At 39.4% G+C, this 27,968-nt stretch overlaps 1 pseudogene; it reads right to left on the bottom strand.

Moving 5' to 3' along the window:
- On the bottom strand, nucleotides 1-23,238 carry LOC132118657 (PR domain zinc finger protein 5-like; annotated as a pseudogene).
- Nucleotides 23,239-27,968: the final 4,730 nt, after the last annotated feature.

Here is a 27,968-nt window from a genome sequence, read left to right as displayed (position 1 = left end):
CTATAAAGGCTCTTTAATGAACATGCTCTCTGTCACCATGTCCACGCTGAGATGTTCAAAAACAGAAAGACAGACACAGAGAGACATGCCAAATGCAATGCGTCTACTGTGGTGGGTGGCATACTATATATTTTCCAAATGCATTTTTTTTTCTTGAACTCTTCTGTTGTCATACCATGAAAATAAGCATCTAAAGTATTGTTTAGTTCCCTGAGTTTTAGCCAACCTCTGATGTGAGGTAAGCTTAGATTAAAAGAGCAAACAGTGTACGTTTGGATGAGGAGGTACTGACCCATGTGGCTGCGGATATGCACTCTCAATGTGCCATTACTGGCAAACTTCTGACCTCAGTACGGACAGATCATCTCCTTCTCTCCTGTATGGGTCTAAAAGAGAGAAACACAGTGCAACAGGGTTTTACATTTGAGAACGATCCTCTAATTTGTGCATTAATTATCACCGATGAGAAATGAGCATTTGGGCTGCTCACACTCGTAGTTGTATTTGTTGTCAAAAATAAACAAACAGTATGAATACCCTAGATGCCATTATTCGTGCTGTTTTTACTCCTGACTTTCTGTTATATAGAGCAAAAGCTTTGCAAAGTGAAGTAAACTAAACTTAACTGATCTGATATAAAGTGATCTAAGCTTGACTAAGCTGATGTGAACAGATCTGACTCTGAAGTGATCTTATCTTATTTGAACTGAACTAATATGAAATAAACTGATGAACCGATTTGAACTGATCCAAATTTCTGAGCTGATCAGACTTGAAGTGATCAGATTTGAAGTGATCTGAGTTGATCTAAAAGAGGGTGGTGATCTGAATGAATTTGAACTGAACTGATCCAAACTGATGTGTTTTGAACTAGGCTTATGTGGTCTGAAAAATTCTGAACTGTAATGATCAGAAATTAAATGAACCAAACTGAGTTCATCTGAACTAACCTGAAATGATCAGTTCTGGACTTCTGTTATTTGAACTGAAGTGAACCAAGCTGACATGATCTGAACTTAGTTGATTATTAATTAATATCTAGCTAAGGTGATTTAGAAGGTGATCTGAACTGATTTTTATTTATACTGAGGTGATCTGAATTAAAGTGACCCGCAGTGATCCAAACTAAGATAATTTGAAATGAACTTAACTTAACTGATATAAGTAAAGTACAGAGATTTGAAATGATGTAATTTGAACTGAATCGATGTGAACTGATGTGAAGTCTGTTTTATAAACTGAATTAACTGGTTGACTGAAAATAACTGGTTTGTTGATTTGAGTTCAAATCATTGATTTGATCGGTCACAACAATTTCTTAATTTTTTCCTCATGCAAAGCTGCCATTTGGCTTCAGAGGACCAAAATAAATGAGTACATGAGTCCCATTTATGGTGTTTTTCATTTTAGGGTCTTAACATCAATGGCCACAATAAACGTGTGTAGACCGTGTGAAAAACTGTGAGCATGTGATTTTATGAAATAAAGTCAAACTAGTTTAAAATGACAATAAACGTTATTCTAAACTGGCATGACATTTAAAATGGTGAGATCTTTTCACATGTGCGTACACTGTTCCTTCCATAACTTATGTAAACCTCTGAGAATGTATATTCTCATGCAGATCTCAATTCATAGCAATGAGATGACGTGAATCATATCATTCTTGGGCCATATTCCCATGAAGCTGCTGTAAACAGTGCTTATCTCCGAGCGCTGGAGGGAATAGCTGCACCAGCTCCTCCACCTCCTGCGATTTTCTCCATCTCTTTATCTTTTTCCTCTTTTCCTCCCTTTTCCCTCTCACTTCCTTTCCCTCCTGTTATCCTTCCCCTCCCATCTCCATTTCCTCACCTCCATCACTTCCTCTCCTCTCCCTCTTTGTTGACCCCCCTCTACAGTACATCACTCACTCATAAGATAGATTAAAACACCATTACTCTTTAAAATGCTCCTGTGATGTTGTGTAAAAACCTGTGGTTTAGTTATGCTGTTCTTGTTTAAACATTTTCCCCACCCATGTGGTTTTAGTTAAGCTAGCACGAAAGACCTTACAGACGCATGAAAGTTCTCAGATTAGCTTGAAAGGTTATGAAAACTGACATGGTCTTTTAGATGAACTGTGCACAATAAGGGACATTTACTACACAATAGGGGTCGATTTTGATTTCATGATCACGATATCAGTAATAGTGTATCTGACATGCAGCTGGGGCTCTATTCTCCTAACGCTGTTAGAAAGTAATTGAATATGATGAATCTTTTTCACTCTTGTGCCAACAGCAGGTCACATTTCAGTCCTGTCTGAAATTAGATAACACAATGTCAAATTCAGCCCATGCTTTCTCAACTGTAATGACATACACAGCTTTAAAACTATATCGAATTTGGTATCACTGTGCTGCTGTTCATATTAAGTGCTCTAACTGAAGTTTAAATCTGAGATGAAATTGAATATGAAGTTGAAGGTATGTGAGTACAATCGTCCTCTGTGTGGATGGGGCAGTATATCATGATCGAGCCATGCTCTGTTATGATTGGAGGGACTGCTGGGTAAATGATGTGCAGGATATAAGATGATTATGGAATTCAGTTTCACCGTGTGTGAGGAAACAGATTTGAAACATTAACGCGCTGGATTATATGTGAGCAAACTTCAGCTGAAAAATAAATAAAAGCTTTTCAACTGAGATATAAAAGTGCTTATATTAGAAAAGAGCTTAACTGCTTTTTAAATTGAAACTGTAATTGTTTCATAAAACATACATTGAGTAAATCTCAGAAAATGTCAGTGGAGGCATCTTGTTTGCTCTGCTTTTTGTGACACTGACTGACTGATTGCACATTATGCTGCTTATTACAAAGCTAAAATAAACAAATAAATGAACATCCATTTTTGAGTTAATGTATTATGTGAAGAATCAGGCGAAGAGTGATTAAAAGATATAAAACTAGCATTGCTACTGTATGTTATAAATAGATGGTTTTTGAACACAGTATGTCATGATTAACCAATCAGAATTTGTCAAAATTAAATAAAATAAAATATTAAATAAAATAATAATTAAATTAAATGTTAAATAAAAAAAAAAAATAAAAAAATACAAATAAAAAATAGAAAAATCGACAAATCAGATTTTTTTCCCCCTGACATTTAATTTCTGGACTACCCATACAGTGGCTGATCAGGTCAAAAGTGTAAGCACGCAAACTCGTGACCAGATCAGCATGGGATGTGCAGACTGATTTGAGGGAAATATCTAGAATTCTGTAGAATTGATTTAAAAATTGTTTTAAAATTACACAGAGCTGATAATATTTGGGAATTTTGTTTCAATTTTGCAGGCAAAAAGAATCATTGTCTCTTGTCAATAATGTAATGATGTATGAATCACATCTCACACACAGCTCATCTTGAATCCGTTGCAAAAACTGATGAAATGTTCCGCCCTCACGAAAGGATTCCTATAAAAATTACTGTGTCCAACAACAGTAAATGAGACCACACATTGATACTCTTATTGGTAGCTGACAGACAGCATTGTTGAATCAGTCAAAATTACTTTTTTTATAAACAAACACAATGAGTCAGGGCATATGTAAAACTTTGAATAAATAGAGTTTTTAAATTATCAAAGCTTTATGTAGAGATCTGCATCTTCAGATTTTGTGTGGGTCAGCTAATGACATAAACATGAAGTGTTTTTGGTCTGATGAAATCTTGCATTATTCTGTATTTTAGATTCTGAACTCACCTTCTTGTGGCTCTTGAGCACAGATGGCGTGACGAAGGCCTTCTCACACAGGTCACACTTGTACTTCTTGTGGCCATCGTGTATAACCTGGATGTGCACGCTGAATGTGTCCTTGCGCTTGAAGGCTGCGTCACACTGGTCACACTTAAACGTTCTCTCACCTGGACGGAGAAGAGCAGAAAAGGCACATGATTGCAGTCCCAGCGAGTCAAGCATCCCATTCTAACATCACACACCTGGGCTCCCTGAGACACCAAACTTTGGAAAAATGTTCACAGCCCTTTTAAAAAGCACAGCTTAACAGGGACTCTCTTTGTGTCCAAACCCACTTTGCTGCCCTCAGGGTCAAAATTGTCCCATTATTCTTTTATGTGCCACTTTTTGCTTTAGAAGAAAAGGATGTCAACCCTCTGTTTCCTGTTGTTTTGAAAGATGGAGAGATTTAAAGTAAAAAAAAAAAAAAAAAATCAGGTAGGAAAAGAGGTGAAAAGTTTATCTCAAACAGTTCTTTTCAGAAGAAGGCAGTCTTGTTGCTCTTCCAAAGCTTTCTTCAAATCATACAAACAGTATGTGCTGTGAAAACCTCTTCTGCTCAAACAATGCAAACACGCAGAGGCTGTGCCAAAACTCTAGTTCTGGTCTATAAATAGTTGAATCGAGTCCAAAACGTCACCGCATCTAATCACCAGCAGAACGGACTGAATGCTGGGTTATAAAAGCCTGGACTATGAACAATGTCTTTTTTGATGAATTAATGGCCATAAAGAGTGGTATACCAGCCTTGTCATCACTTCTTTTCCGTGCCAGTGAATCTGTGTATTCTTGAGGTGGTTTTGTTGGTATTTGGACACGTATCAGAGCTCATAAGATTGTGTGATACCTTCTTATAAGAATGTTCTGGAGCTCCGTCATGTAAGCAGGTCCTGTCAGCTCAGAAACAGATTCACAATCCACAAAGATTTGTTGGTGTGTTTGTAATTTCAGTATTGAAACTCCACTTGTAAGATTTGATTTTAGATCTTTGCTATAATTATTTAATAATCAATCATCATGAAGTGGCATTCATAATCCATTTGACTTCTATGTGAAACAAAAAAATTAATAAATAAATAAAAAGAAACAGCATTTTTGTGGAAATAGTGCAATTTTTTTCAAGATACTTTGATGAATAGAACATTTAAAAGAACAGCAAGAAATAGAAATCTTACGTAACATAAATGCCTTTACTGTAACTTTTGATCAACTGAATCCAACCTTTCTAAATAAAAGTATTATTTCTTTAAAAAAAAAAAAAAAAACTCTGACTAACCCCAAACCTTTGAATGGTAGTACATAATCTAAACAATTGAATTATAGTTTCAACGCACATTTAATCTATAACATTTTTAACATATATACTCAAAATATGCAAACCATATGAATTTTGGAATTTTATTTTGGAGGTGGGTCCATCGGTCAAGTGATCAAGCACAATGCCAGTAATAATGAAAGACTAGTCATTTTGTCAATAGCTTCTGCTATATAAATATTGATCTTTGATTTAGTGTGAATGATACTATGCCAAAAGGCACTGAAGATGATCTAAACTACAAACACACACATGCACGGGGGGAGGTGTTTGTGAAATATTTGTGGAGGACTTACCCTACTGAGCCAATCGGGCCTTTTAAAAACGATAATGTGTGTTTAATAGATGGTCACAAAACAGCTTTATTTGAAAACCAAATATTGACACAGATGGATCAGATTATGTCACAGTGGGCCGTATGGGATCTCACACACATACACACATACTGTAAATACAGCACACACCACTCAAATCTACTGCATAACCCCTGCCCTTCAGATACATAAAAGAGTGTTAGCCCAGTATTTCTATATGTGTGTGTGTGTGTGTGTGTGTGTGTGTGTGTGTGTGTGTGTGTGTGTGTGTGTGTGTGTGTGTGTTTTTGTGTGTGTGTGTGTGTGTGTGTGAGTCTCTGGGGAGGACAGCAGGAAATTCCAGCTCAATAATCTCAGTGTGATCAGTCTAGACTGGGCAGAGCAACGCTGAGGTCCATCCTGCCCGGACCAGTCGGCTCCAGCAGCCCCCGCACCCGCAGACACAGAGCCCATGGTTCGGGGGTGCTGGGGGCCGATGGATACAGGTGCTTACTGGTATGAATGAGGAGGTGGCGCTGTAAGGAGAACGGGGTGCGGAAGAGGGCCTTACACTCCTCACACTGGAAAGGCCTATCCTCTGAATGAGTCTGCAGACAGAAAACAGGTCAGAGAAGGGATTCAAAAAGCTGAAGATTTCATTAATGAATCAACAACAACATGAAACAGCATTCGTGATGCATTAAACTTCCATTATGTGACATATGTTGGTGCCTCATTCAGGAAAGGTTGGTGTTACATTTTCAGACTTATTATTGTCACTGGTGGACAATATTGACTTGGGTTGTATGAGCCACCTATTAACCACCCACAACATCATAGAAACCACAGAAGTAATTATATATTTAATTAGATACAGTTATAAATGGTATTATAAGGAGTTTTATACATGTAAATGTAATGTTGTCCTTAACTTAACTCTGGACCTTGCACACAATAGCATCAGCAAAGTTGTGCATGCAAAGTACAACAAATTTTTAGTTTAAAATGTAAAAATGAAGAGAACATTATTTTCCCTTGGTCAAATCAGTAAGAAGCAAAAAAAAAAAAAAAAGGCAAAAGCAGAGAATGTTATTACATTTAGAAGTTTTCCTTTATTGCTGATTAGAGTTATTTATTAGGAAAGCAAATGTTGTCTTATTATCCCTCTAGTTTTGAATGTTGCTTTGTCTCCTTTCACACACTCTCTGTGTTCAGAGCTGTGTGGGGTTTTGGGGTTAATGTTATCTGCAGGGTGTAAAGGTCACAGGTTACAGGTCAGGTTTATGCTGAAGGTTTTGATTAGGCTCCACAGTGGCTGATTGGGCTCCAGATCTCCATTAAGATAAGATGCCGACAGTTTATTTGGCCAAAAATCTGTCGGATCAATCTGTCCGTCCAACCATATGTCTTTCCTGTTTAATTCTGCCGTCCTGCCTGACTTTGAACTGGAAAAAAACTAAGGCCTCTTAAGACATCAAGAACAAGCACACACACACACACACACACACACACACTGATTGGTACCTTTTCGAGGTTCTTCTAGAAGTTGCGGTAGGCGAACTCCTTCCAGCACAGCTTACACTTGTACGGTTTATCTTTACTGTGGATGATCTTGAGAGCAGTGGCCTGAACCAGACGCTTGAAACTTCGGCTGGAGATCTCACAGGTGTACGGATGCTTTTCTACACACACATCACAATTACAACATCTTAGTAAACTAGCTTTTGCTAGTGTAATTACATTACTTGAATGTCGAGTATGTTGTTTACCAGAGTGTGTGATCATGTGTCGCTTCAACTGATTCGTGGAGATGAACTTTTTTCACAGTCAGGACAGTCAAATATCTCATGAACCTAAAAACACACACACACACACACACACACACACACACACACACACACACACACACACAGACACACACACAAAAAGATTTTATAAGTACAAAAAAAAGAGAAAAAAAAGAAAACAATACCGTGAAAGTGAAAGATCTAAAAAAATTAAAACATTAAATTATTGTCATCATTTACTCATCCTCATGTCTCTTCAAATATTTATGCAAAATCTTTTGCGAAACACAAAATAACATATTTTGAACCAAACAATGTTGGTTATCGTTCAGTTCCATTGTGTGAAGAAAAAAATAAATTAATAACCCCTTTCTCACAAATCCTTTGTTTGAAATGGCATGAGGACCCTTTGAGGGCTCAGACCAATAACTTTCAAACTGTGAAGTTTCACTGTCAACAATTGTGTTTAGTAACCACAAAGTACAACACACTGACAGACCAGACCAGACCAGACCAGAATCAAGCGCTCTGTGTATGAATGTGATGACCAGAACACACCTGAGGTCTTTTATTGGACCGTTGAGGGTGATTGTTGAACTCTTGGGTGGGATTTAGTTGCCTGTTCTTGGTGTGTGACCTTGAAAATATCCTTAACCCAACTCACAGAGGACGACACACACACAAGGACAGATGGAAATGTAATTAAACTTCTGAGCGGTTTTAAATAACTCCGCTGTTAAACAATTTCTGCTCTTCAGCTGAAAAATGTTCACATTTCAGTCTGTCTGAAGATTTCAGTGCGATTTCTCACTGGGAATCAGGAGGTACAAATGACTGTGAACTCCAGCCAGTCAGTTTCCACTGAAAATTATAAACGTTCAATAATAAAACTGTCAAATTTTCTCTGCTGCTTCATCCAGTGTGATGAAAACAAGGCGCCACATGTGTCACAGTACGTGATGTAAAACCAGTTTTGAGGTTCTTTGAAACACTATCTTTTCAAGCTATAAGCTTATAATAATTTAGTTTAAGTACTTTCAATTATTAGAAACTTGTAGCTACTAACTCTTTTGAAGTTTAGTTGGCTGCACATCAAACTACTAATATAAAGCTACCTGCACTGAAGCCATTCAAAGAGGCAGCAGCAAACTTAACATCAAGCGTGAACAAAAATTTGTTACATGCTGTAATGAACACCATTGAGTGATGACTTAAATTAACAATCCTTTTAGAACTTTAAGAATGAGCGGATTCAATGAACTTCAATAACTTGAGCATTCTGGAAGAGTGTGCAATTGTTTTCTTGTTTCAAGCTTTGTGCACAATACAGTGTAATATAAAAACAGTCATGTTCTCACAAACTTTCCCACTACAGGTTGTTACTGTAAAAGCGGTGACATATGAAATTGTATGAGCTACTGTCGTTCTAGTGCAATTAGTAGCACTGTATAAAATAGTGTTGACAGTCCTGCTCAGATTGCACTGTTGTAACTATGTAATGGTTTTACACAAAGTAATTGTCCAATTAAACGCCCACTGAAGTTTTATACAACTGTGAATAATCTGTCAGTCAAAAAAAAATAAGCGCAATAAGTATAAATCTGAAGGATTTTTCCAGTGATATTTTATTGCTCTTTTTGCAGTGATGGCTCCTTAAAATTGTGTTTTGTTAAAAGTTGATGTCAAGTAAATATTATGTTTAAACAATCTGTGTGAGAACCTATATAGACTTACACAGGGCCGGGTGGGGTAAGATGTGCCAGTGGGTAAGCTGTCTCACAAAAATGCACCAAAACTTTGAAGAAGAAGTTAATAAAGACATTCTAAAAGTAATCCATATTCATATAAACATTGATGACATTTACAGTAAACGTTAATCAGCATGTACTGTGTGTACTGAGCACTTCAAATATGGTAAAAGGAAGATCCACTGTTCGCGCCTTATGTACTTTTTGAAGCATTAAAATTTTTGTTATTGGTTGGGAACATGAGGAAGAATATATATATCGCATAATTTTCTTTTTTTTAATGAACTATTATTTTATGAAAAACTGGTCCATCTTTACCTGATGCTCTGTGAACATATCTGATTTTGTATAGTCATTTAATTTGAAATGCCACTCTATTAAAGCACTGAAACTCATTACTAAAATCTTCTCTTTACGTCTTTAAATACTGAGAGCAGAGCTATAAGCTCTGCAGCACAGCTCTGATGGCTTGGTTTTCTGTGAAATGCTTGGCACTTGTAATCTTCTCATGCCAGTTTATGAATGTATAGAGAAGCTGTCTGCATGTGGAAGAGACTCTACGGAGTCTTTCAAGTCTCCACTTGCAGAACAAATCATATTTGCAGGCTTTCCAATGAGTCGGATGGATACGGTCTGGTGCAAAAAGGAAGACTTGACATATATTACCCAGACAAAGATGGAGATGGATGGAAAGCCAGGAAAAGGTCTGCGACCAAACTGTGTTTGTATATCGGGCAGCCCGGGAAATTAAGCAAGGCCACAGAGATTTAAACTTCATTCTACTTGAAACCTAAATTCATCATCCTGTGGGGAGTTTTTTTTATTTTTGTTAGACCTATAATTCCAGAATTCTTCCATCAATGAGTTGAGAAAGGTATATGTGTTATGTATGCAGACATTACCTAAAACTTTAACAGACCAGCTTCCCAACTAACTTTCTTTAGATAAAGAATAAAGGTTGTACTAAATGGACAGAAATAATTCAACCTACTGCAACATCGTTATTACGTACATGCACATACTTACTAAGTGAAATGTAAATACACATTTATTATTTGACTGTAGCCCCTTTTTTATTACTCTGCTTAAGGCACATATTTCAGCGGTTCAAAATTCAAATGTTTAAGGCTGGAAGTGTTGCTAAAAGGTTAACGGTGTCACATTATCGCTCTAGATTACTAATTTTTTGTGTCACTTGCGCAAATAAAATCATTGTGTAATGCTTTCCTTCATTTTTTGATACAACCAGATGTGTCACACTGGACGTGTCATTAAGCTCTTCGCTGATTGGCTTGGCAACACATCATGCAAATTTTCTGCTTGAGTTCTGCTTATCGTATGGTCGAGGCAATCACATCGCCAAATTCATGTCATTAACTTCTCCTGGTGCGAATTTTCGTCTATTCACATGACCTTGTATATAATCTACTTGCACAAATAAATACATTTGCTTTTGGTGTGCACACACCTTAATGCTCTATCTTGCTGGAAAATAAGATGCCCCCTACACCAAACCAAACCCTGAACATACCCAGTAGTGTTGACGATTGCTATAAAAATGCATTTGCTGATGTAACTGTGGTATTTTAACTTTGAGCTGTTTTGTCGACCCGTAGTTTCATGGGATTCATATCGGAGCGCTTCAACTCACAAGAGCAATGCCGTATAGCACGAGCTACCAAGCAAACCTATTGAAAATAGGAAACCTATTAGAAAATCCATACACATGAGGCTGTATGTGACGCTGATTTTCTCTGACAGAATGTAAAAATTGTTTTGAGGTCATAACATATTGTACAAGGAATTGTGCAAAAATTAGGCTCTTTTAATCAGAACTCTCGCCCTGTAAATCATAATTTGTGAGAAAACAGTTTTACTGCCTTTACTGTTGATTTCAACTAAAAACTGCAGTGATTTTTATGTTTTTTTGTTTTTTGAGTTGCACAGAAATTTAGGAAAAGCCATGTTTTTCCAGTGAGCCTGGGCAGAAATATTATAAAAACATTCTAAAATAACATAATATTAAATCATTTGGATGCATCTTTGAGCAAGAAAGTGTCCAATAAAACAAAATGACATAGAAGAGCCAAACAGGTTTGGATTTAACAACACCCGCGGGAAGAATTGTACAGAAACATTAGCATTTCCTCTCTCTCTCTCTCTCTCTCTCTCTCTCGAGAGAGAGAGAGAGAGAGAGAGAGAGAGAGAGAGAGAGACTGACCGCTGCCGAACAATCAGAAACGCACACCAGAGCAGCATGACGCTCTTGCAGGTTGAGGCCAAATCCGGACAGCTGCGAATGGAAAGGATCGCTCTCAGAGCGGCTGCGCTGATAACTGCTGATGAGTGAACGCTGACAGGAGGAAGTGCCTGTTTTACGTCAAATTTAGGCAAAGAGAGTGACGATAGCATTCTCCAGGCCAAAACAGACCGGGATGTTGGTTTGGTGGAGCAATGGAAGCCTGGGATGTTTTCCAATCGTAAGAACATTAAACCTGAATTATGGTTCTTCACCTTCCTCCTTCAGTCAGAAAATCTAATTACCTTCATTTGTCACTCTCAACTCCCTCTGCCAAAGTTTAGCGTTGTGGTTTCAATGAAAAGCATCTAAAAAGTGGTATATATTTTGAAAAGGACACCCACACAGCCTATCCATGAATCTTCCCAAGAGAAAATGGACCAGGAACTATTTCAGAGCTTTGACTTTTGTGGTGATTTGGAGATGGTAATGAAGCTATTTGTCTGATATTCCTCAGGTCTTTTTGCAGAAGAACCCTGACGCCAGCAGGAAGGTTGGGCAGTCTGGACTCCCCAGCTCTTAAATTTCACGAGGGCCACAGGGATGAGCTTGTGAAACAAAAGACGACCTTTTTGTATACACTCACACCAGTGGAAAACCTTACAACATCAAGCCCACCTCCAGCTGAGAGAAAGAGAGAGATGGACGGCACACAAGAGCAAACCCGAGTCTAAGACGGCTATGTTTCTTATTTTTTCCATCTTTTTAAAAACAACGAAACAGACGAGGACAGATTAACTTAAATAGATCAGACAGCAACCAACGAAAGAGAAAAAGAGGAAGTCGAGAACTCAAGTGAGATCCTAGAAATGAAGCCTCATCAGAAATGGTGTACTTGACGTATCTCACAATTCTGAGAAAACAAGACTGAATTGTGAATTTACTTTATATCCTGTAATTCTGACTTTATAAATTGTCATTTGAGAATATATCTTGCAATTCTGAAAAACAAAGTCAGAATTATGAGTTTATATAACTTGCAATTCTGACTATATATTGCAATTCGGACTTTATAGCATGCAACTGCGACTATATCTCGCAATCTACTTGCTATGTCAAGCAATTCTGACTTTATAACATGCAACTGCGACTTTATATTATGTAATTCTGACTTTATAACATGCAGTTGTGACTATATCTCGCAATTCTCACTCATTCCATGCAATTGTGACTTTATACAGCATCTTGCAATTCTGAGAAAACAAAGTTGGAAATGCAAGTTTATACCAGGCCATTCTGATTTTAAAAAAGTCAGAATTGTGAGATAAACAATCGCAATAAAACAAAAAAAGGGCTTCCAAACTTCAGAGACTCATATATTGCTGATATTCTGTTTTTTAATTCATATTTTTCTCTTGGAGAAGCTCATAAAAGTAAGCTTAATTTAATGATATCTGAGCTAGTCAGATCTTAATCAACTGCCACATCCTTCACAGCAAACATTTACATTACCTCATTTGCATAATTCCTTTAGAGCTAAAGTGTGGACTGCAACTGCTGAGGGTGCTATTTGAGACAAGGCCAGAGAAAGAACAGATGTATAGATGGCATGACAGAGGAGAAAGATTAAAGCCAAAATAGATGAGCGAAAGGCAAGAAATATGAAGAGATGGACTGGATGAACGATAAGAGATTTATTAAGGAATGATCTGACCTTGCGGTGCTCCTGCAGGTTGAGTGAGGATGAGCACTTCTTATTACAGATGGTGCATACTAACTTCCTGCGGGCACTCCCTACACACACACACAGATCATACATCACATGAGCAGCAGGACACATCCTGATGGCATGAGGAGCTGCTAATGGAGACACTGCATCAGTTCAAAATAAACATCAGGAATTTCTAACATAAATCAGTTCCTGGTTCACAATGAAGAACAACAGTGAAGACAAAAACAACTATATTTAACAGGGGTGAAAGGTCAGCTAATACGTATTTCCTATAGAAAAGGAAGTGGACACCTCAAAAACAGTTCTTAAAGCACTGGTATTTTAAAATGCTTTAAAAGGATATATTCTACACTTTGTACCATTTATTCAGTAATAAAGACACTGTAATCTTAGTCAATGTTTCTTGTGGCAAAAATGTAAGAATTTTGTATTTAATTGTTTCCCATCTTTATTATTATTATTATTATTATTATTATTATTATTATTATTATGCATCTTTATTGTATTGCTTCTTTTAAATTCTTGTGATTGGTTAATTTCAGCATATTGGCATACTGGTCAATTTTAAAGGGATGGTTCACCAATGAAAACTTTTCATTTTTTCACCTTCAGTATGTTGCTTCCTTCAGTTTCTGGTCACCATTGCCTTTAATAGTATGGACGAAACATACAATGGAAGTCAACGGGGACCAGCATTCTTCAAAATATCTTCTTCTGTGTTCAGCAGAAGAAAGAAACCCATGCAGGTTTGGAACAACTTGAGGGTGAGTAAATGAAAACATAGAAAACAGATTTCATCGTACATTGACAAATGTGATATAAGTTGTGATTGTGAGAGTATTTTAACATCCAGAGTGCTTCTTGGGTTGGCTTATTTACAGCCCAGAATGAACAGAACAGAACAACGGATAACAGGTTTGGTTGGACTGGGGAGAAAGATTTACATCAAGCCCTTATTTCAAAACAGCATCCTGTTTCCATGTCCACTTTAAAGACTCTTATTATAGCAAAACTATATTTGATGTAGCTGTAAGCACTTTCACAAGTGCCGAGGCTTAATCGTTCCATAAGCTTAATCGTTTAGCTTACTGTTTGGATTCATTTGCAAATGACTGATTCACTTGCATGTGGCTAAACGGTCCAATTATAATTACTGACAATAACACTGAAAACATTCTGATACGCACTTTCATCAGCCGATTAGGGGTCTTTGACTCATTTTCTCAGATGTGTGCGCTTCTGGCAGAGAGACAGACGTGTTGAGAGTCTGGTGAAAAGATGAGTGTAGAGAGGGAGGGAGCGCTTAGCGTTTATCTGACAGACCGAAAGGATGAAGAGCGGCTCAGAAATGAAGAGATTAATGAAGATGTTAAACAGCTGCTGATTAGACTCTCATTACAGACGGGTAATTTCACACTCGCCTCAGTCTCACTGAGACTGTGAGACAAACCTGTGTGGACGTTGCCTTTGTGTTTCTTCAGGGCATCTTTACTCAAGAATCTTGTCCCACAGCTCTCAACCTTACAGAAGAACCGACCGTCTCCTTTACACACCTCTTTGTGCTACTCAAAACTGCACATAAAAACAATTTTAGTTGCTATCTTCTGAAATGTGACATATTTCCGAGTCAAACGGTTTACTCAGGGGGTCATGAAAATGGGGACTGCATATCGGACTCGAGACTAATGTACCTGGACTCTGAACAGAAAGTGCTGTGACACAGGACACACTGATGAGCTTTTGAATGGTCTCCTGATGAAGCAGAGCTCTATGTACAGTGAAGAACACTTCAAATCAACAGGACATCAGCATTAATACATGAGACATTGTGAAAGTGTGTGTGTGTGTGTGTGTGTGTGTGTGTGTGTGTGTTACTGACTGGCACTGCAGGGCCTGTTTGACAGGAAACTCTTTTCCACAGGTGCGACATTTGAACTCTTTGTCCTCTGTACTTCCTCTCTGATGAAGACTCTGAAGATGTTCAGCTAACACTTCTTCACTGGGGAAGCTGCTCTCATACAGTAGACATGGGTAATCTTCCTTAATTACCAGCTCTAAACACACACATACAAACAATTTAATGTACTTTATGAACCAGTGGCTGGTACGAGTTTTTCAATGGCTGATATAATGCTGCCATATTTAGCACAAAGGAGTCATTGCATAATCGCATTTGTTTTACCAAAGAAAATAAATGCAAAAATAAAAAATAAAGTTTACATGTTATTAACCTGAGTCAAAGCAGTCAGGAAGGGTTTTTTTTTTTGTTTTTTGTTTTTTTGCTGGTTCATTTTCAACATATTATTAGGTCCCATGTTGATACTGGTCAAATATTTTATGGCTGGAATGACTCTCAGCAAATAAGAGAACCAGAAGTAACTGTTGTGTTTGTTTGTGTGTCTTATTACAAAAGACATAAACGGAATTAGACATAGAAAAGCAAAGATCCAGGTGTCTTCTGACACTAAACAGACAACACAACAGTGATCTGCTGGGAGCCGCAATCAAACCTTTACACGAGGGGAAGCATAAGATCAGCAGCACTTCCTGATTAAGGTCAAAGGCCAAACACTTGAACCTCTGTTTAATGGCTTTATCAGACCTTCATTTCCTAAAAGGTCATACAGAAATTAGCACAGTTGCTGTACATTTATCCACAGGGAGACGGTGAGAGAAGTGTCATGTGTGAGGAAACACAGACTCTGTTCTCTTGATTCTGCTGTAATGGCCATCAGATCGCCAACATCTCATACTCACCAGACACTCGTTCACAGACTCAGACTCCAACGATCGATCAATCCATGTGAAAGCATTCATAATTAACCATTCAATTTTAATAATTATTCATTTATAGTTTAGAATTATAGTAGTATAGAATTAATTTATTTTATTGAAAAAAGACAAAATGTTACTGATTAAAAAAATAAATTGATATTAGGTGAACACATAGGACTTCACTAAATCACATTTTAACCACAATATCTAAATTTTTGCTAATCTAGATAAATTAGGCATAATCAAACAGTATGTTGGAGCTTATAGCCATCAATGCTAAGATTTTCTTTGCAAATAAAAAGTGACTGTAAAAAATGACTGCAAACTTAACAGTAAATGACTGTAAAAATCTAATGCAAAAACCTGTTAATTGGTTAAAGGGATCATATGATGTTGCTAAAAAGAACATTATTTTGTGTATTTGGTGTAATGCAATATGTTTATGCAGTTTAAGGTAAAAACAAAACAAAAAAAAAACATAATTTTCCACATACTGTACATTATTGTTTCTCTTCTATGATCCGCCTTCTGAAAAGCATTGATTTTTGCCGAGCGCCAACCTCCCGCTCTCTCTTGTAAAGCCAACAAAGAAGTGACTAAATATGCAATTCATCAACTGGCCGCTAGAGCCTGGCTGCAAAAGGGAGTCAGTCCCATAGACTCCCCTTGTTAAAATGCACAACTTTACAGCAGAAAAAAAAACGTGTTTACAGCCTGGTTAAAAAAAAAACAACGCGCTGCCAAGATGGCAAAGGCCCTCTCTGCACACTTTGAGCTTCAAAAACACTCTTCATGAATCTTCGCTTCGTCCATGGTGAAAGCCGATTCTGCAAACCACATTGCAAAGTTGATGTATTTCCACAGCGCCCAGCACGGATCAGCTGTCGGATATTGTCGTCTTTTGGAAGGCCAAACAATGTAGTTTCCCTTTCACAGCAACAACAATACTACAACGAGAATAAAAGGTATGCCTTCTTGCTTTGGCATGAACATCTGGGCGGCGTTATGCAAATATTCCCACATAGTGACGTAGATATGTGGGGGCGTGTTAGAATGAGCCATTTCAGGGGGGCGTGGACGAGTGTTAACTTTTATAAAGAATATCTCTTTGGATTTGAGACTTTAGTCTTTGCAACTTTACAGATCTTCTTTATTCACGAAAAGCTTGTAAAACTCCAAAGAGAGAGGACAATTTGAAATTGCATCATATGACCTCTTTAACATTAAGTTTCCTTACTATATAGAGATATCACTGGCATTTCATTTTTGGATTTTAAAGACTTTTTTTTTAAGTGAAGTCTTATTTTAGTGTCATGTTTGTCACAAAATGTAATTTACCAGATACACTGTAATTTTAATTTCAATCTGTTTAACTAAAAAAAGGTTAATACCATTTGTATGTATCTATGTATTTGTTTATTTATTTTTAAAGTAAATTTCTTGCAAACATCTTAATGCTGAATTTTTAACAAAAAAATAAAAATAGAAATACTGTAATTAATTGGAAATATACAATATGTATTGCAATTATTTGAAATAATATTAAGAACTTCACTTTATTAGCTTTTGATTTAGCTTTAGAAGAGTCATTATACCAGTTTTCATAAGTTAGAGAGCATGTCAGTGTATATGATCAATACAATAAATCAGTAAATGACATGAGTAAACTGTTAGATTGCTATGAGTGAGAGACAGAGTAGGAGCGCAAACATAAAACAAAGCTCTCCATTCAATATTCAGTTTCAGCTGGAAAAATGTCACTACACTGAAATACAGTTGGCAGCAACTTCCGGTTCATGCAGACTTTAACAATTATCATTTTTAAGTAAAATAATCATCAAATTAGTTTTCAGTCCTGATTTACTCCAAACTCGGGGGAACCATTTCTATGACTCCTTTTGACAGCAAATTCATCACCTCGGTGCGTAGGACATGGAGACCCCGTCGCAAAATCGTGGAGGTCTTTGAGCGAATTGAAGTGAATAACAAAATTTATTAAATCTGTTGCATTTGGGCCAATCAGACAGACCATTTATCATTAGAATTAACAAATCAATTATTCATTAGATTAACAAAAAGTCACAGACCCCTCACCCAATAAACATACTGGGTGCCAGGATGTCTGCTAATGACACCAGGCCCCTGGTTACCATGGCAACCAGGACCCTTGAGACAGATTAGATAAACCCAAAAGTATGTAGACAGGATCTTCCTCCTCCTCAGTTCTCTCTCAAACAGACACATAATGCCCATAAAAATGGACTCTTCTCTAAATAATTAATAGGAAAAGCTTTCATTGAATGAACACACGTATATTTCAGGTCATATTGTGAATGTTTTTACTGTTACTGTTTTATATTGTCTTTTGTATTGTATACTGTTTTATGCATGGTTATTATAGAACCACTCATTCATGTAATCTTACCTATATGTAATCTTATCATGTTTAGTATCTATGAATTTGTCTTCTGATTATCTAAACGGTAGTGTATACTATATGTTGGTACATAGGCAATATATTGGTGTTTTAAGAATCTTTAGTTATTTTGCATCAACACCCAATCGAGTTTCATATGCAAATTACCATGCTCTCAGACAAAGGGCCGCAGAACTCTCTAGTATTTCCAACCTCCCGCTTGGAATTTCAGCCTTTCTCAGAGGACAAGCCCATCTTGAGGGGTGTGAATCTTCTCAGACCTTAAAGGCCTCACATCAGTGACCTGCCTTCAGTCGGTGGTTTTGTTAGATTCTGAGAAGATGGGGATGCTAATCTAGTCTTATAAGGACACCCTAAGTTCCTTCCAGGCCTCGTCCTTGACTTTTCATTCACCAAGTTTTACTTTTGTGGCTCGCATGGCAGTAAATAATACGATGATATGATGTAACAACTGGAACGAGGGGAGGAAGCAAGTGCGATTTAACGAAAATATTTAAAGAAAAGTCAGACAAACAAATAACAAGGAGACAGTAGGCTGGGTGAGTGCTGTAGGTCTTGTAGCGATCCGGGGAGTGACAATGTTCAGTGGTGATCCAGGATGTGGTGGTGAATAGAGGCAGCGGGAGAGTGTGACACAGGAACTGAGGTGAGAAACGATCTGACAAACACAAGACGAAAGACAGGGCAATATGTAGGGATCGGGTAATGAGTAGCAGCTGGTGATAATGAACAATTAACGGAGACACCCACATGAAACAATCAGTGCTGACACGAGACACACACACACTCCACCCACATAGTGCAAAACCCGAGGCCACGGTTTACCAACCGTGACAGTACCCTCCCCTCTAGGAATGCCTCCTGGAGTTCCCAGAAGACCGTACCTGTCGACTGTAATCATCAATCAGGAAGTGATCCAGTATGTCCCTAGCAGGTACCCAACTCCTCTCCTCCGGACCGTAACCCTCCCAGTCCACCAAGTACTGGTATCCTCATACCCTCCACCTCGAGTCCAGAATACGTGGGAATAGGTGGGTTCTCCATCTATGAGTCGTTGCGGTGGGGGAACCGGGGTGGGCGGGTTAATTTGTGAATAAAACACGGGCTTAATCTTATATACATGGAAGGCGGGATGAATCCTCCTGTATGCCAGAGGTAGTTTGAGGTGGAATGTCACCAGACTAATGATCTTGGTGACAGGGAATGGGCCAATAAATTTGGGAGATAACTTATTTGAAACGGAACGGAGTGGAATGTCGTTAGTAGAAAGCCACACTTTTTCACCCACGACGTATACAGGAGGCTTAGAACAGTGGCGATCAGCCTTGGACTTGGTGCGAGCCCTCACCTGGAGCAGAGTCTTGCGGGCTCTGGTCCAGGTGCGGTGGCACCTCTGGACAAAAGCGTGGGTGGAGGGGACTGCGACTTCAGATCCCAGACTAGGAAAAATAGGTGGCTGGTAACCTATGCCACACTTAAATGGGGAGAGACCCGTGGCTGACACTGGGAACGAGTTATGAGCATACTCAACCATATAGAGTTGTTGGCTCCAGGAAGAAGGATTCTTGTAGACTAAACATCGCAACGTTCTCTCTAAATTTTGATTGGCCCGCTCAGACTGGTCATTGCTCTGTGGGTGATAACCTGAAAACAGACTAACCGTCGCTCCTAATAATTTACAAAACTCTCTCCAAAATTTGGTAACAAATTGGGATCCCCTGTCAGACACCACGTCTACCGGGAGGCCATGTAACCGAAAGACGTGATCAATTACAGTGACCACTGTTTCCTTGGCTGAAGGTAATTTGGGCAAGGGAATGAAATGTACAGAGAATCGGTCCATTACGGTCAATACGACCGTCATGACATTAGAGGGCGGGAGGGTGGTAACAAAATCTAGAGCGATGTGGGACCAGGGTCTCGAAGGGACAGACAGCAGTTAAAGAAGCCCATCTGGAGGTCGGTTAGACGACTTACCACTGGCGCAAACTGAGCAGGCCAAAACAAAATTGTGAATATCGAGGCATAAGTGGCCACCGGAGTCATTGCTTTACTAAGCACTTGGTGCGGCTTATCCCTGGATGACAAGCGACATTGGAGCAGTGACCCCACTGAATAACGTCGGACCGTAACTCCTCCGGAACAAACAACTGATTTGGTGGGCACCCAGGCGGAGGCGTTACCCCTTCTAAGGTCGTCTTGACCTTCGATTCGACTTCCCATATGAGTGATGAGATGACTAAACTCTCAGGTAAAATACACTCGGGAGTCAACGGGCATTCGGAAGGATCAAAAAGATGTGGCAAAAAATCGGGTTCGATGTTTTTGGAACCCGGGCTGTACGATAGGGAAAAATCAAAGCGACCAAAAAAAAGTGCCCACCGAGCCTGCCTGGATTTGAGTCTTTTGGCAGTTCTAATATATTCTAAGTTTTTGTGATCGGTCCAGACGATGAAAGGTACCCCCAACCCCTCCAACCAATGATGCCACTCCTCCAATGCTAATTTGACGGCCAACAGCTCTCTGTTACCAATGTCATAATTATGTTCGGCAGGAGATAAATGATGAGATGAAAACGTGCACAGATGCATCTTGTCATCTGAGGCAGCATGTTGGGAAAGAACTGCACCTACTCCCACCTCTGATGCGTCGACCTCCACCACGAACTGCCGTGTGGGATCAGGGGCTACTAAGATGGGAGCCAAAACGAAGCAGCCCTTGAGGTTGGAAAATACAGTTTCAACTGTATTAGACCACCTGAACGCTGTACTGGGGGAGGTCAAGGTGGTCACAGGTGAGACTAGTTGGCTGAAATTGCGAATAAAACGCAGATAAAAATTGGCAAACCCCAGAAACCGCTGTAGGGCCTTACGGGAATCTTGACTTGGCCAATCTATCACTGCCTTAACATTGTCAGGATCCATACATATTCCCTCAGACGAGACAATGTACCCTAGGAAGGAAACAGACTGTGCATGGAATATGCATTTCTCTGCCTTGACAAAAAGCCCATTCTCTAGTAATCTCTGGAGCACTCGTCTGACGTGTTGCACATGTTCCTAGAGAGACAAAGTAAAAATCAGTATGTCATCCAGGTAAACATATATAAACTGACCTACCATGTCTCTCAACACGTCATTCACGAGTGCTTGGAAAACCCCTGGCTCATTGTAGAGCCTGAACGGCATCACCAAGTATTCAAAGTGCCCTCTAGGGGTGTTAAAGGCGGTTTCCCACTCATCCCCCTTCCTGATGCGGACCAAATGATAAGCGTTGCGTAAATCGAGTTTTGTGAAGACGGATGCTCCCTGTAACCTCTCGAATGCTGAAGACATCAATGGCAAAGGATAAGTATTCTTTACTGTGATGTTGTTCAGCTCTCTGTAATCAATACAAGGTCGCAGGGAACCATCCTTCTTACCAACAAAAAAGAATCCCGCCCCCACTGGAGAAGAGAAAGGGCGGATGAACCTTGATGCTAGAGAATCAGAAATATATTTCTACATGGCCTCCCTCTCCGGAATGGAAAGAGAGTAAAGTCTGCCTTTAGGTGGGGACTTACCTGGAAATAACTCTATGTCACAGTCATAGGGACAATGCGGAGAGAGAGAAGCAGCGCAGGACTTACTGAACACCTCCTTCAAGTCCAGGTACTCTGCTGGCACGTTTGACAGAACCATAGCCTCCTCCTAAAAAAAAGAAACAGACACAGCAGGACAAGCAGAAACCAGACAAGACTCATGACAACGTTCACTCCACAAGGTGATGGCGTTGGAACCCTAATCCAATCGTGGGTTGTGTTGGACCAGCCAGGGGTGACCCAACATGATGGGTGCAACAGGGGAGTCCATGAAGTCCATGAAGAGGAGGGGAAGGGTTTCGGTATGGTTGCCGGAGGTGAGGAGAGTTATGGGTCCTGTAGTGTGGGTGATGTAAGGCAGTTCCTGACCATTGAGTGCGCTGACTGTAATCTGATGTAAAAGGGGAGTGATAGGAAGTCTAAGGTGATGTGCAAGGGTAGTGTCTATGAAGTTACCTTTGACTCCTGAGTCCAGAAGGGCGTGACAGGTGTGAGTGGTGTTGGCCACCTCAGTTTAACCCGGAAGGAGAGTTGATGATGTTGTGGACTTCCCGGCAGAGATCCCACCCGATAGTACCGGACTCTTTTACCGGACAGGCAAGCAGAAGATGTCCAGAGCCACCGCAGTAAAGACATATTCCTTGGGACCTCCGCCTTTCTCTCTCCTCCCGGGTCAGTCGAGCTCTACCCACCTGCATGGGTTCGTGATCGACGACGGGACCGACCATGTTCTCCTGGCTCGAGTTGCCACTCTCCGGGGTACCGAGAATACATGTGTGACCGGCCTGTGCCCCCAGGCGGTCAATCTGAGCATCCACACGGAGTGCCAAGTCGATGAGTCCGTTGAGGCTGGTTGGCAACTCGAGGAGGTAGATCTCTGTGATGAGTTGGGCAGGGCCGAGAGCCGTGGGAACGGCCAGTGGAGTAATTGGAAATGAGCGACAGCACTGGTCTCTCGTCCATCACTGTCGTCGCTCCTGTTTTATATCCTTCCATCTCCTCCGTGGGACTCGAGACCGGTGGGTCGAGCAGGTGTCACGCATTTCCAATCACTCCACCGGCCTCGCTCCGTTCCCACGGCTCTCGGCCCCACCCCACTCGTCACAATCTCCTTTTGAACATGGTCGGCCAACCCATGCAGGAACAAAATACAGATCCATAATCCAAAAACACTTGAAAAAGTCCATCTCCTGTTGTCCCTCAAATCAAAAATCCACTCACATACTTGTTTAGAGCTGTTTAAAGTTAAACCATCTTACTAACGACTCTCTTACACACAGGTTTACACTTCAAAAAGACGTTAACCGATGGACTGGAGTGACTTATTGTGATGTTTTTATCAGCTGTTTGGACTCTCATTCTGATGGCAACAGTGTGCATGTGTGCATGAGAGTGTAAAGAGATCTCTGTGGTTATCAGGCTGTGGCATCTTCTTATACCTGAATGGCGGCCAGGTTCTTCTGCTCCTGTGAAGGGGCCTGATGAATGAAGGGAAGCCAGTTAGCATGGCGAGGGTTACTAGCTAGAGTGGCCATATGCGCCATTCATACGGGACATGTCCCGGCCAGGATTTTAATATTGCCTAAAACATCCAGAGCAGTTTGACTAATAACATGCAGGTATTGTACATAATCGACCAATTGTGGGGCTGCGTGTGAGAAGATGAAATCTAGAGGGAATGATCAAAGCGATGCAAATATGCACATGTGTTTGCTCGTTCGATTGACTTGAAACGTTGCTGCGCACAAAAAAAAAAGTGTGCCACAATTTTTTTCCTATTATTTTCTTGTTATAACGACTTAATTTTCTCATTATCTCGACATAACGATAGTTGTTTTCTCATTATAACAATTTAATTTTCTCGTTATCTTGACATAACGAAAGTTGTTATCTCGTTATAACGACTTAATTTTCTCGTTATCTCGGTATAACAAAAGTTGTTTTCTCGTTATCACGACATGACAGTTTTTGTAATTAACATTTCAAAACAACACCGAAAACACAGACGGAGGATTCAGAACTATTCTAAGATCTTTTAGAGCTGCTTGGATTAAACTCACTTTTAATTATAAATTATATATAATTTGTAATTTTTTGTAATCATTATATGCTGTAACAGATATCATGTGCGTTACAAGCTTCTGTTTGAAAAGAGCGTTCATGTGAACGTGTAGTGTATGTGTGTGTGTAGAAAAAAACAATTACAACATTATAGAACAAAACTGAATTAAATTAGCCTATGCACTTTACATATACATCACATTTCTCATCAATATGATTAACAATAAAGATTAATAAGGAAAAGAGGCACATGACAAAATAGCCTACATTGTTAAATCCCGTCCTACTGTAGTAGATAAACAGAACATCTCCACTTATTAAATAACAATCATGTACCTCAAAGAAGAACAAATAAAGATATAGGTGCAAACAGAATACAGTGACGTCAACCTTGGTTTGGATAAGCAGTTATTTTATGACACAGAACGCGTTTGTGAAACTCATGCATCTAGCAAGAACTTAATACACAAAATAATTTTATTGATTCAAGCATTTAACATTTACGAATTAATTAAATGTCAGTAATGAACAATACTGCACATATTATAGCGATCACGAGGAAGCTCCGCGTACAGTAAAGTATAGTGTACAACACCACATCAGTTAGATTCTGGCCTATAGTGCCACCTGCTGGCACAGTTTGGTAACTTCTTAGAGAACAACTTTTATTATGTCGAGATAAAGAGAAAATTAAGTCTTTATAACAAGAAAACAACTTTTGATATGTCGAGATAATGAGAAAATTAAGTCGTGATAACGAGAAAACAACTTTCGTTATGTCGAAATAATGAGAAAATTAAGTCGTTATAATGAGAAAACAACTTTCGTTATGTTGAGATAACGAGAAAATTAAGTCATTATAACGAGAAAACGATTATGGTTATGTCGAGATAATGAGAAAATTAAGTAGTTAAAACGAGAAAACAAGAAGGAAAAAAATAATTATGCATGGCAGCTTAGAACTTCCGTACAGTGAAAATAGCCAAAACCTGGATATTTTAGGCATTATTAAAATCCTGGCTGGGACATGGCCCGTATGAACGGCGCATATGGCCACCCTATTACTAGTGTCCAGGATATAAAGCACATCCCCTTTATTCCCTCAAACCTGTAGAAGAACACATATTCAAAGGTCACAAGCCAGCCAATCAGAATCAAAGTGGCAATGCTGCTCCTCAAAAGTGCTTCTCAACAGCCTCTAAGCAGTCACTGAAAGCACAGCGTCCAATTAACAATCCAAAGCTTTATCCACTCAAGATGCTCTCATGAATTGCATAGCGTCCAAGTGGGGCCCAAAATACTTAAAATACTCATGATTAGAGATGCACAATCAGTGTTGGGGGAAATGCATTACAGGTAGCATGAGCTGCATAATCAGATTTTTTTTTTTTCCAAGTAACTATTAAAGTAACACATTGCATTGATAAGTTGCAAGAAAATATCAGAGTTATGTTTTCAAATCAATTACACCAGTTACTTAGTTTTCTCATGTATTCACTGACCGCTCTCCTGTCCTCATGTTGAAAATAAAATCAGGAGTAAGTGCAGAGGCGCTGAGTGTGCTGTGTGAACGTGATTTTTTATTGTAGGTCTAGACTAAATGTCAACATGCATTTATTCAGCTCACTTGCAAAAATAAAAAATAAATAAAATAAATAAAAACAGATTCAGTATTCCTAAAAATTAATAAAACCTGTGAAATGCAAACTCAGAATGTGATGAAAACATGCAATAATTAAATGTCAACACAAACATCGTATTTACGTATTTAATCCCATTTTATTAATCAATGTGCGGTGTGTCCACCTTTTGCAACAATTATAGCAGCACATCTCTCTGACATAGTGTCAATATATTTCCTGAGATCTTTTACTACACTAATGTTACCTCATGCCTTCTGCAACTCAAGCCAAAGATTTTCCTTTGAACGTAGTTTCCAACACACGTTCCAAATTTGCTTGATGGGGTTAAGGTCCGGACTTTGAGGAGCCAGTCTATCATTTTCAATGTTCCAACAAATTCCTTCCATCGCAGGTAGTTCCGGAAATAGTTTGTTTTATGGGTATTGTAATGGCCAATTCAACGAAAACAAATGAAACCTCTTAAATATGCCAGGTGTGCTAACAATTTTGGCCACCACTGTATATCAATACTGTTCAACACTTAATATTAGACCATTTTTAATTGATTGGTATCAGTCTATATTGGATATATCAGTCAATATTGGATATTTAATTATGTTAATTTAATTTTTTTCATTACCTTTACTTACATCTTAAAGATAATAATAAAATAATAATAAATACTTTCCAATCCACTGCATTATTTTCCATTGTTTTACAATGCAAACATGCACTTTTCAATGTAAAAGTGCACTGTGTCTTTAACAGCGCCTCGTACATGACGCAAAGTTGCATGCATCTAAGTTATAAGATATGTAACTTTTGCAAACCATGTTTTGAGACCTGGCAATCTTTATAAAATCTGAAAATGCATTTCCTTTTTTTCATACAGCATATTATATGCTTAAAATCACAACAAATTTTGTTTAATATTTTATTTGTAATTTATTTAGACAGACATTTTATACATTTTAATCTGTCATAACATGACATGATCAGAATTTTAAGATCCCTACTTATTATAGTATAATGGCATTCTTTATTGATAAAATAAGACTGAGAAGTATATTCAATTACCAATGCATTTCCATAAAAAAAACACAGCAGTTATCAAGCACTATTTTACTAACAGATTTACTTAGACAACAGTAATACTCTGAGAGATCCAGTTACAAGTACAACCTACAGATATATATATAATGTATTTTAAAGAGTGATTGAATTTACTACAAATACGTTTACACATTTATGTACTTATTAAAAATACCCTAAAATTAAAATTGGTTATTAAACTACTATAAAACTACTTATTTCATATTTAATGCACTGTAATTGTGCTGAGGTCCAACGGAGGTCCAACGGAAGACATACTGAAGCATATTTGATTGTGCTAAATAGGAACTAGTGTAAGTATACCTCAAATATTTAATCTTGCATTTAAAGACTGATCATACAATCCTTGTCAATTGTGATATTTGGGCTTAATGTTCAGAAATGTGCATTGCGCACAAGTATAGTACTCCAAATAATGTTGCTGTTACAAAATGGTGTGTGCTAACGAAGGACAAAAGTGCTAGAGGAGGACAGTGATCAAAATAAGGAGTTTACTGGATGACGAAGAAGATTAAGTTACATTTACATTCAGGATAGGTTACAATAGACATTCACAATACATTCAACAACGATCAACAATCACGGACGAGGAGGAACTGAACAGGTATTTATACACACAGAAGGTAATGAGGGAACTGGAAACAGGTGGGGATCAATCACTTAACTAAAACAACGAAGGAATACCAGCGGAGGGAGGGTGGGGGTTCTGGAGGCGGGCAAGGAGAAGGCCAGGAGCAGGTGACGAGGGAGCATGGAGGAAGGGACCAGGGCGGAGTGGATGGAGGGAGGAGCCCGGAGCAGGAGGAGCCAGATGGTCCACCAGAGACCAGCCAGGACGGAGATCCATTGTGGAGTCGACGGCGGGAGGAGCCATTGTGAAGGGGCCGACGACACCAGGGGGCCGACAGGCGGAGACTGCACCGGTGAGTGAGGAGCCCAAGATGGAGCAGCACAGCCGCAGAGCCAGGGTGACGTCGAGGATCCGGAGGGCCTAGGTGGAGCAGAAGGCTCTGGCGACCAAGGCGGAGGCGGGGTTCTGGAAGGCCACTGTGGAGCCGGAGTGACTGAGGATGACGGTGGAACCAGAGGGAAGGAGGAGCCTTACAGAGCCGGAGGGATGGAGTGACGAGATGGAACCAGAGGAGTGGAGTCCCGAGGCGGCGGATGGTCGACGACTGACCAAGGTGGAGCCGGAGGGACGAGGGAGCCCGGTGGAGCAGGTGGGATGACAGGCCACGGTGGAGATGAGGGAGCTAAGAGCCAAGGCAGAGCCGCTGGGTCGAAGGACCGAGGAGGAGTCCAGGGCTCGGAGGCTGGAGGCGGAGACAGGGCCTTAACACGCCAAGGCGGAGCTGGAGACTGGCAGTCCAGCGGCGAACCATTGCGCCCAGATGGCGCGGACTGAGGGTGAGCTGCGGGACTGACTGGCACCAGCGGAGAGAGAGAGGAAGGATGGGAGGAAACACAGGAGGATCAGG

The sequence above is a fragment of the Carassius carassius genome, chromosome 37 (assembly GCF_963082965.1).
Source record: "Carassius carassius chromosome 37, fCarCar2.1, whole genome shotgun sequence".
Taxonomy (NCBI): Eukaryota; Metazoa; Chordata; class Actinopteri; order Cypriniformes; family Cyprinidae; genus Carassius; species Carassius carassius.
The sequence above is the reverse complement of the archived record's forward strand: the minus strand, read 5'-3'. Positions and strand labels throughout refer to the sequence as shown.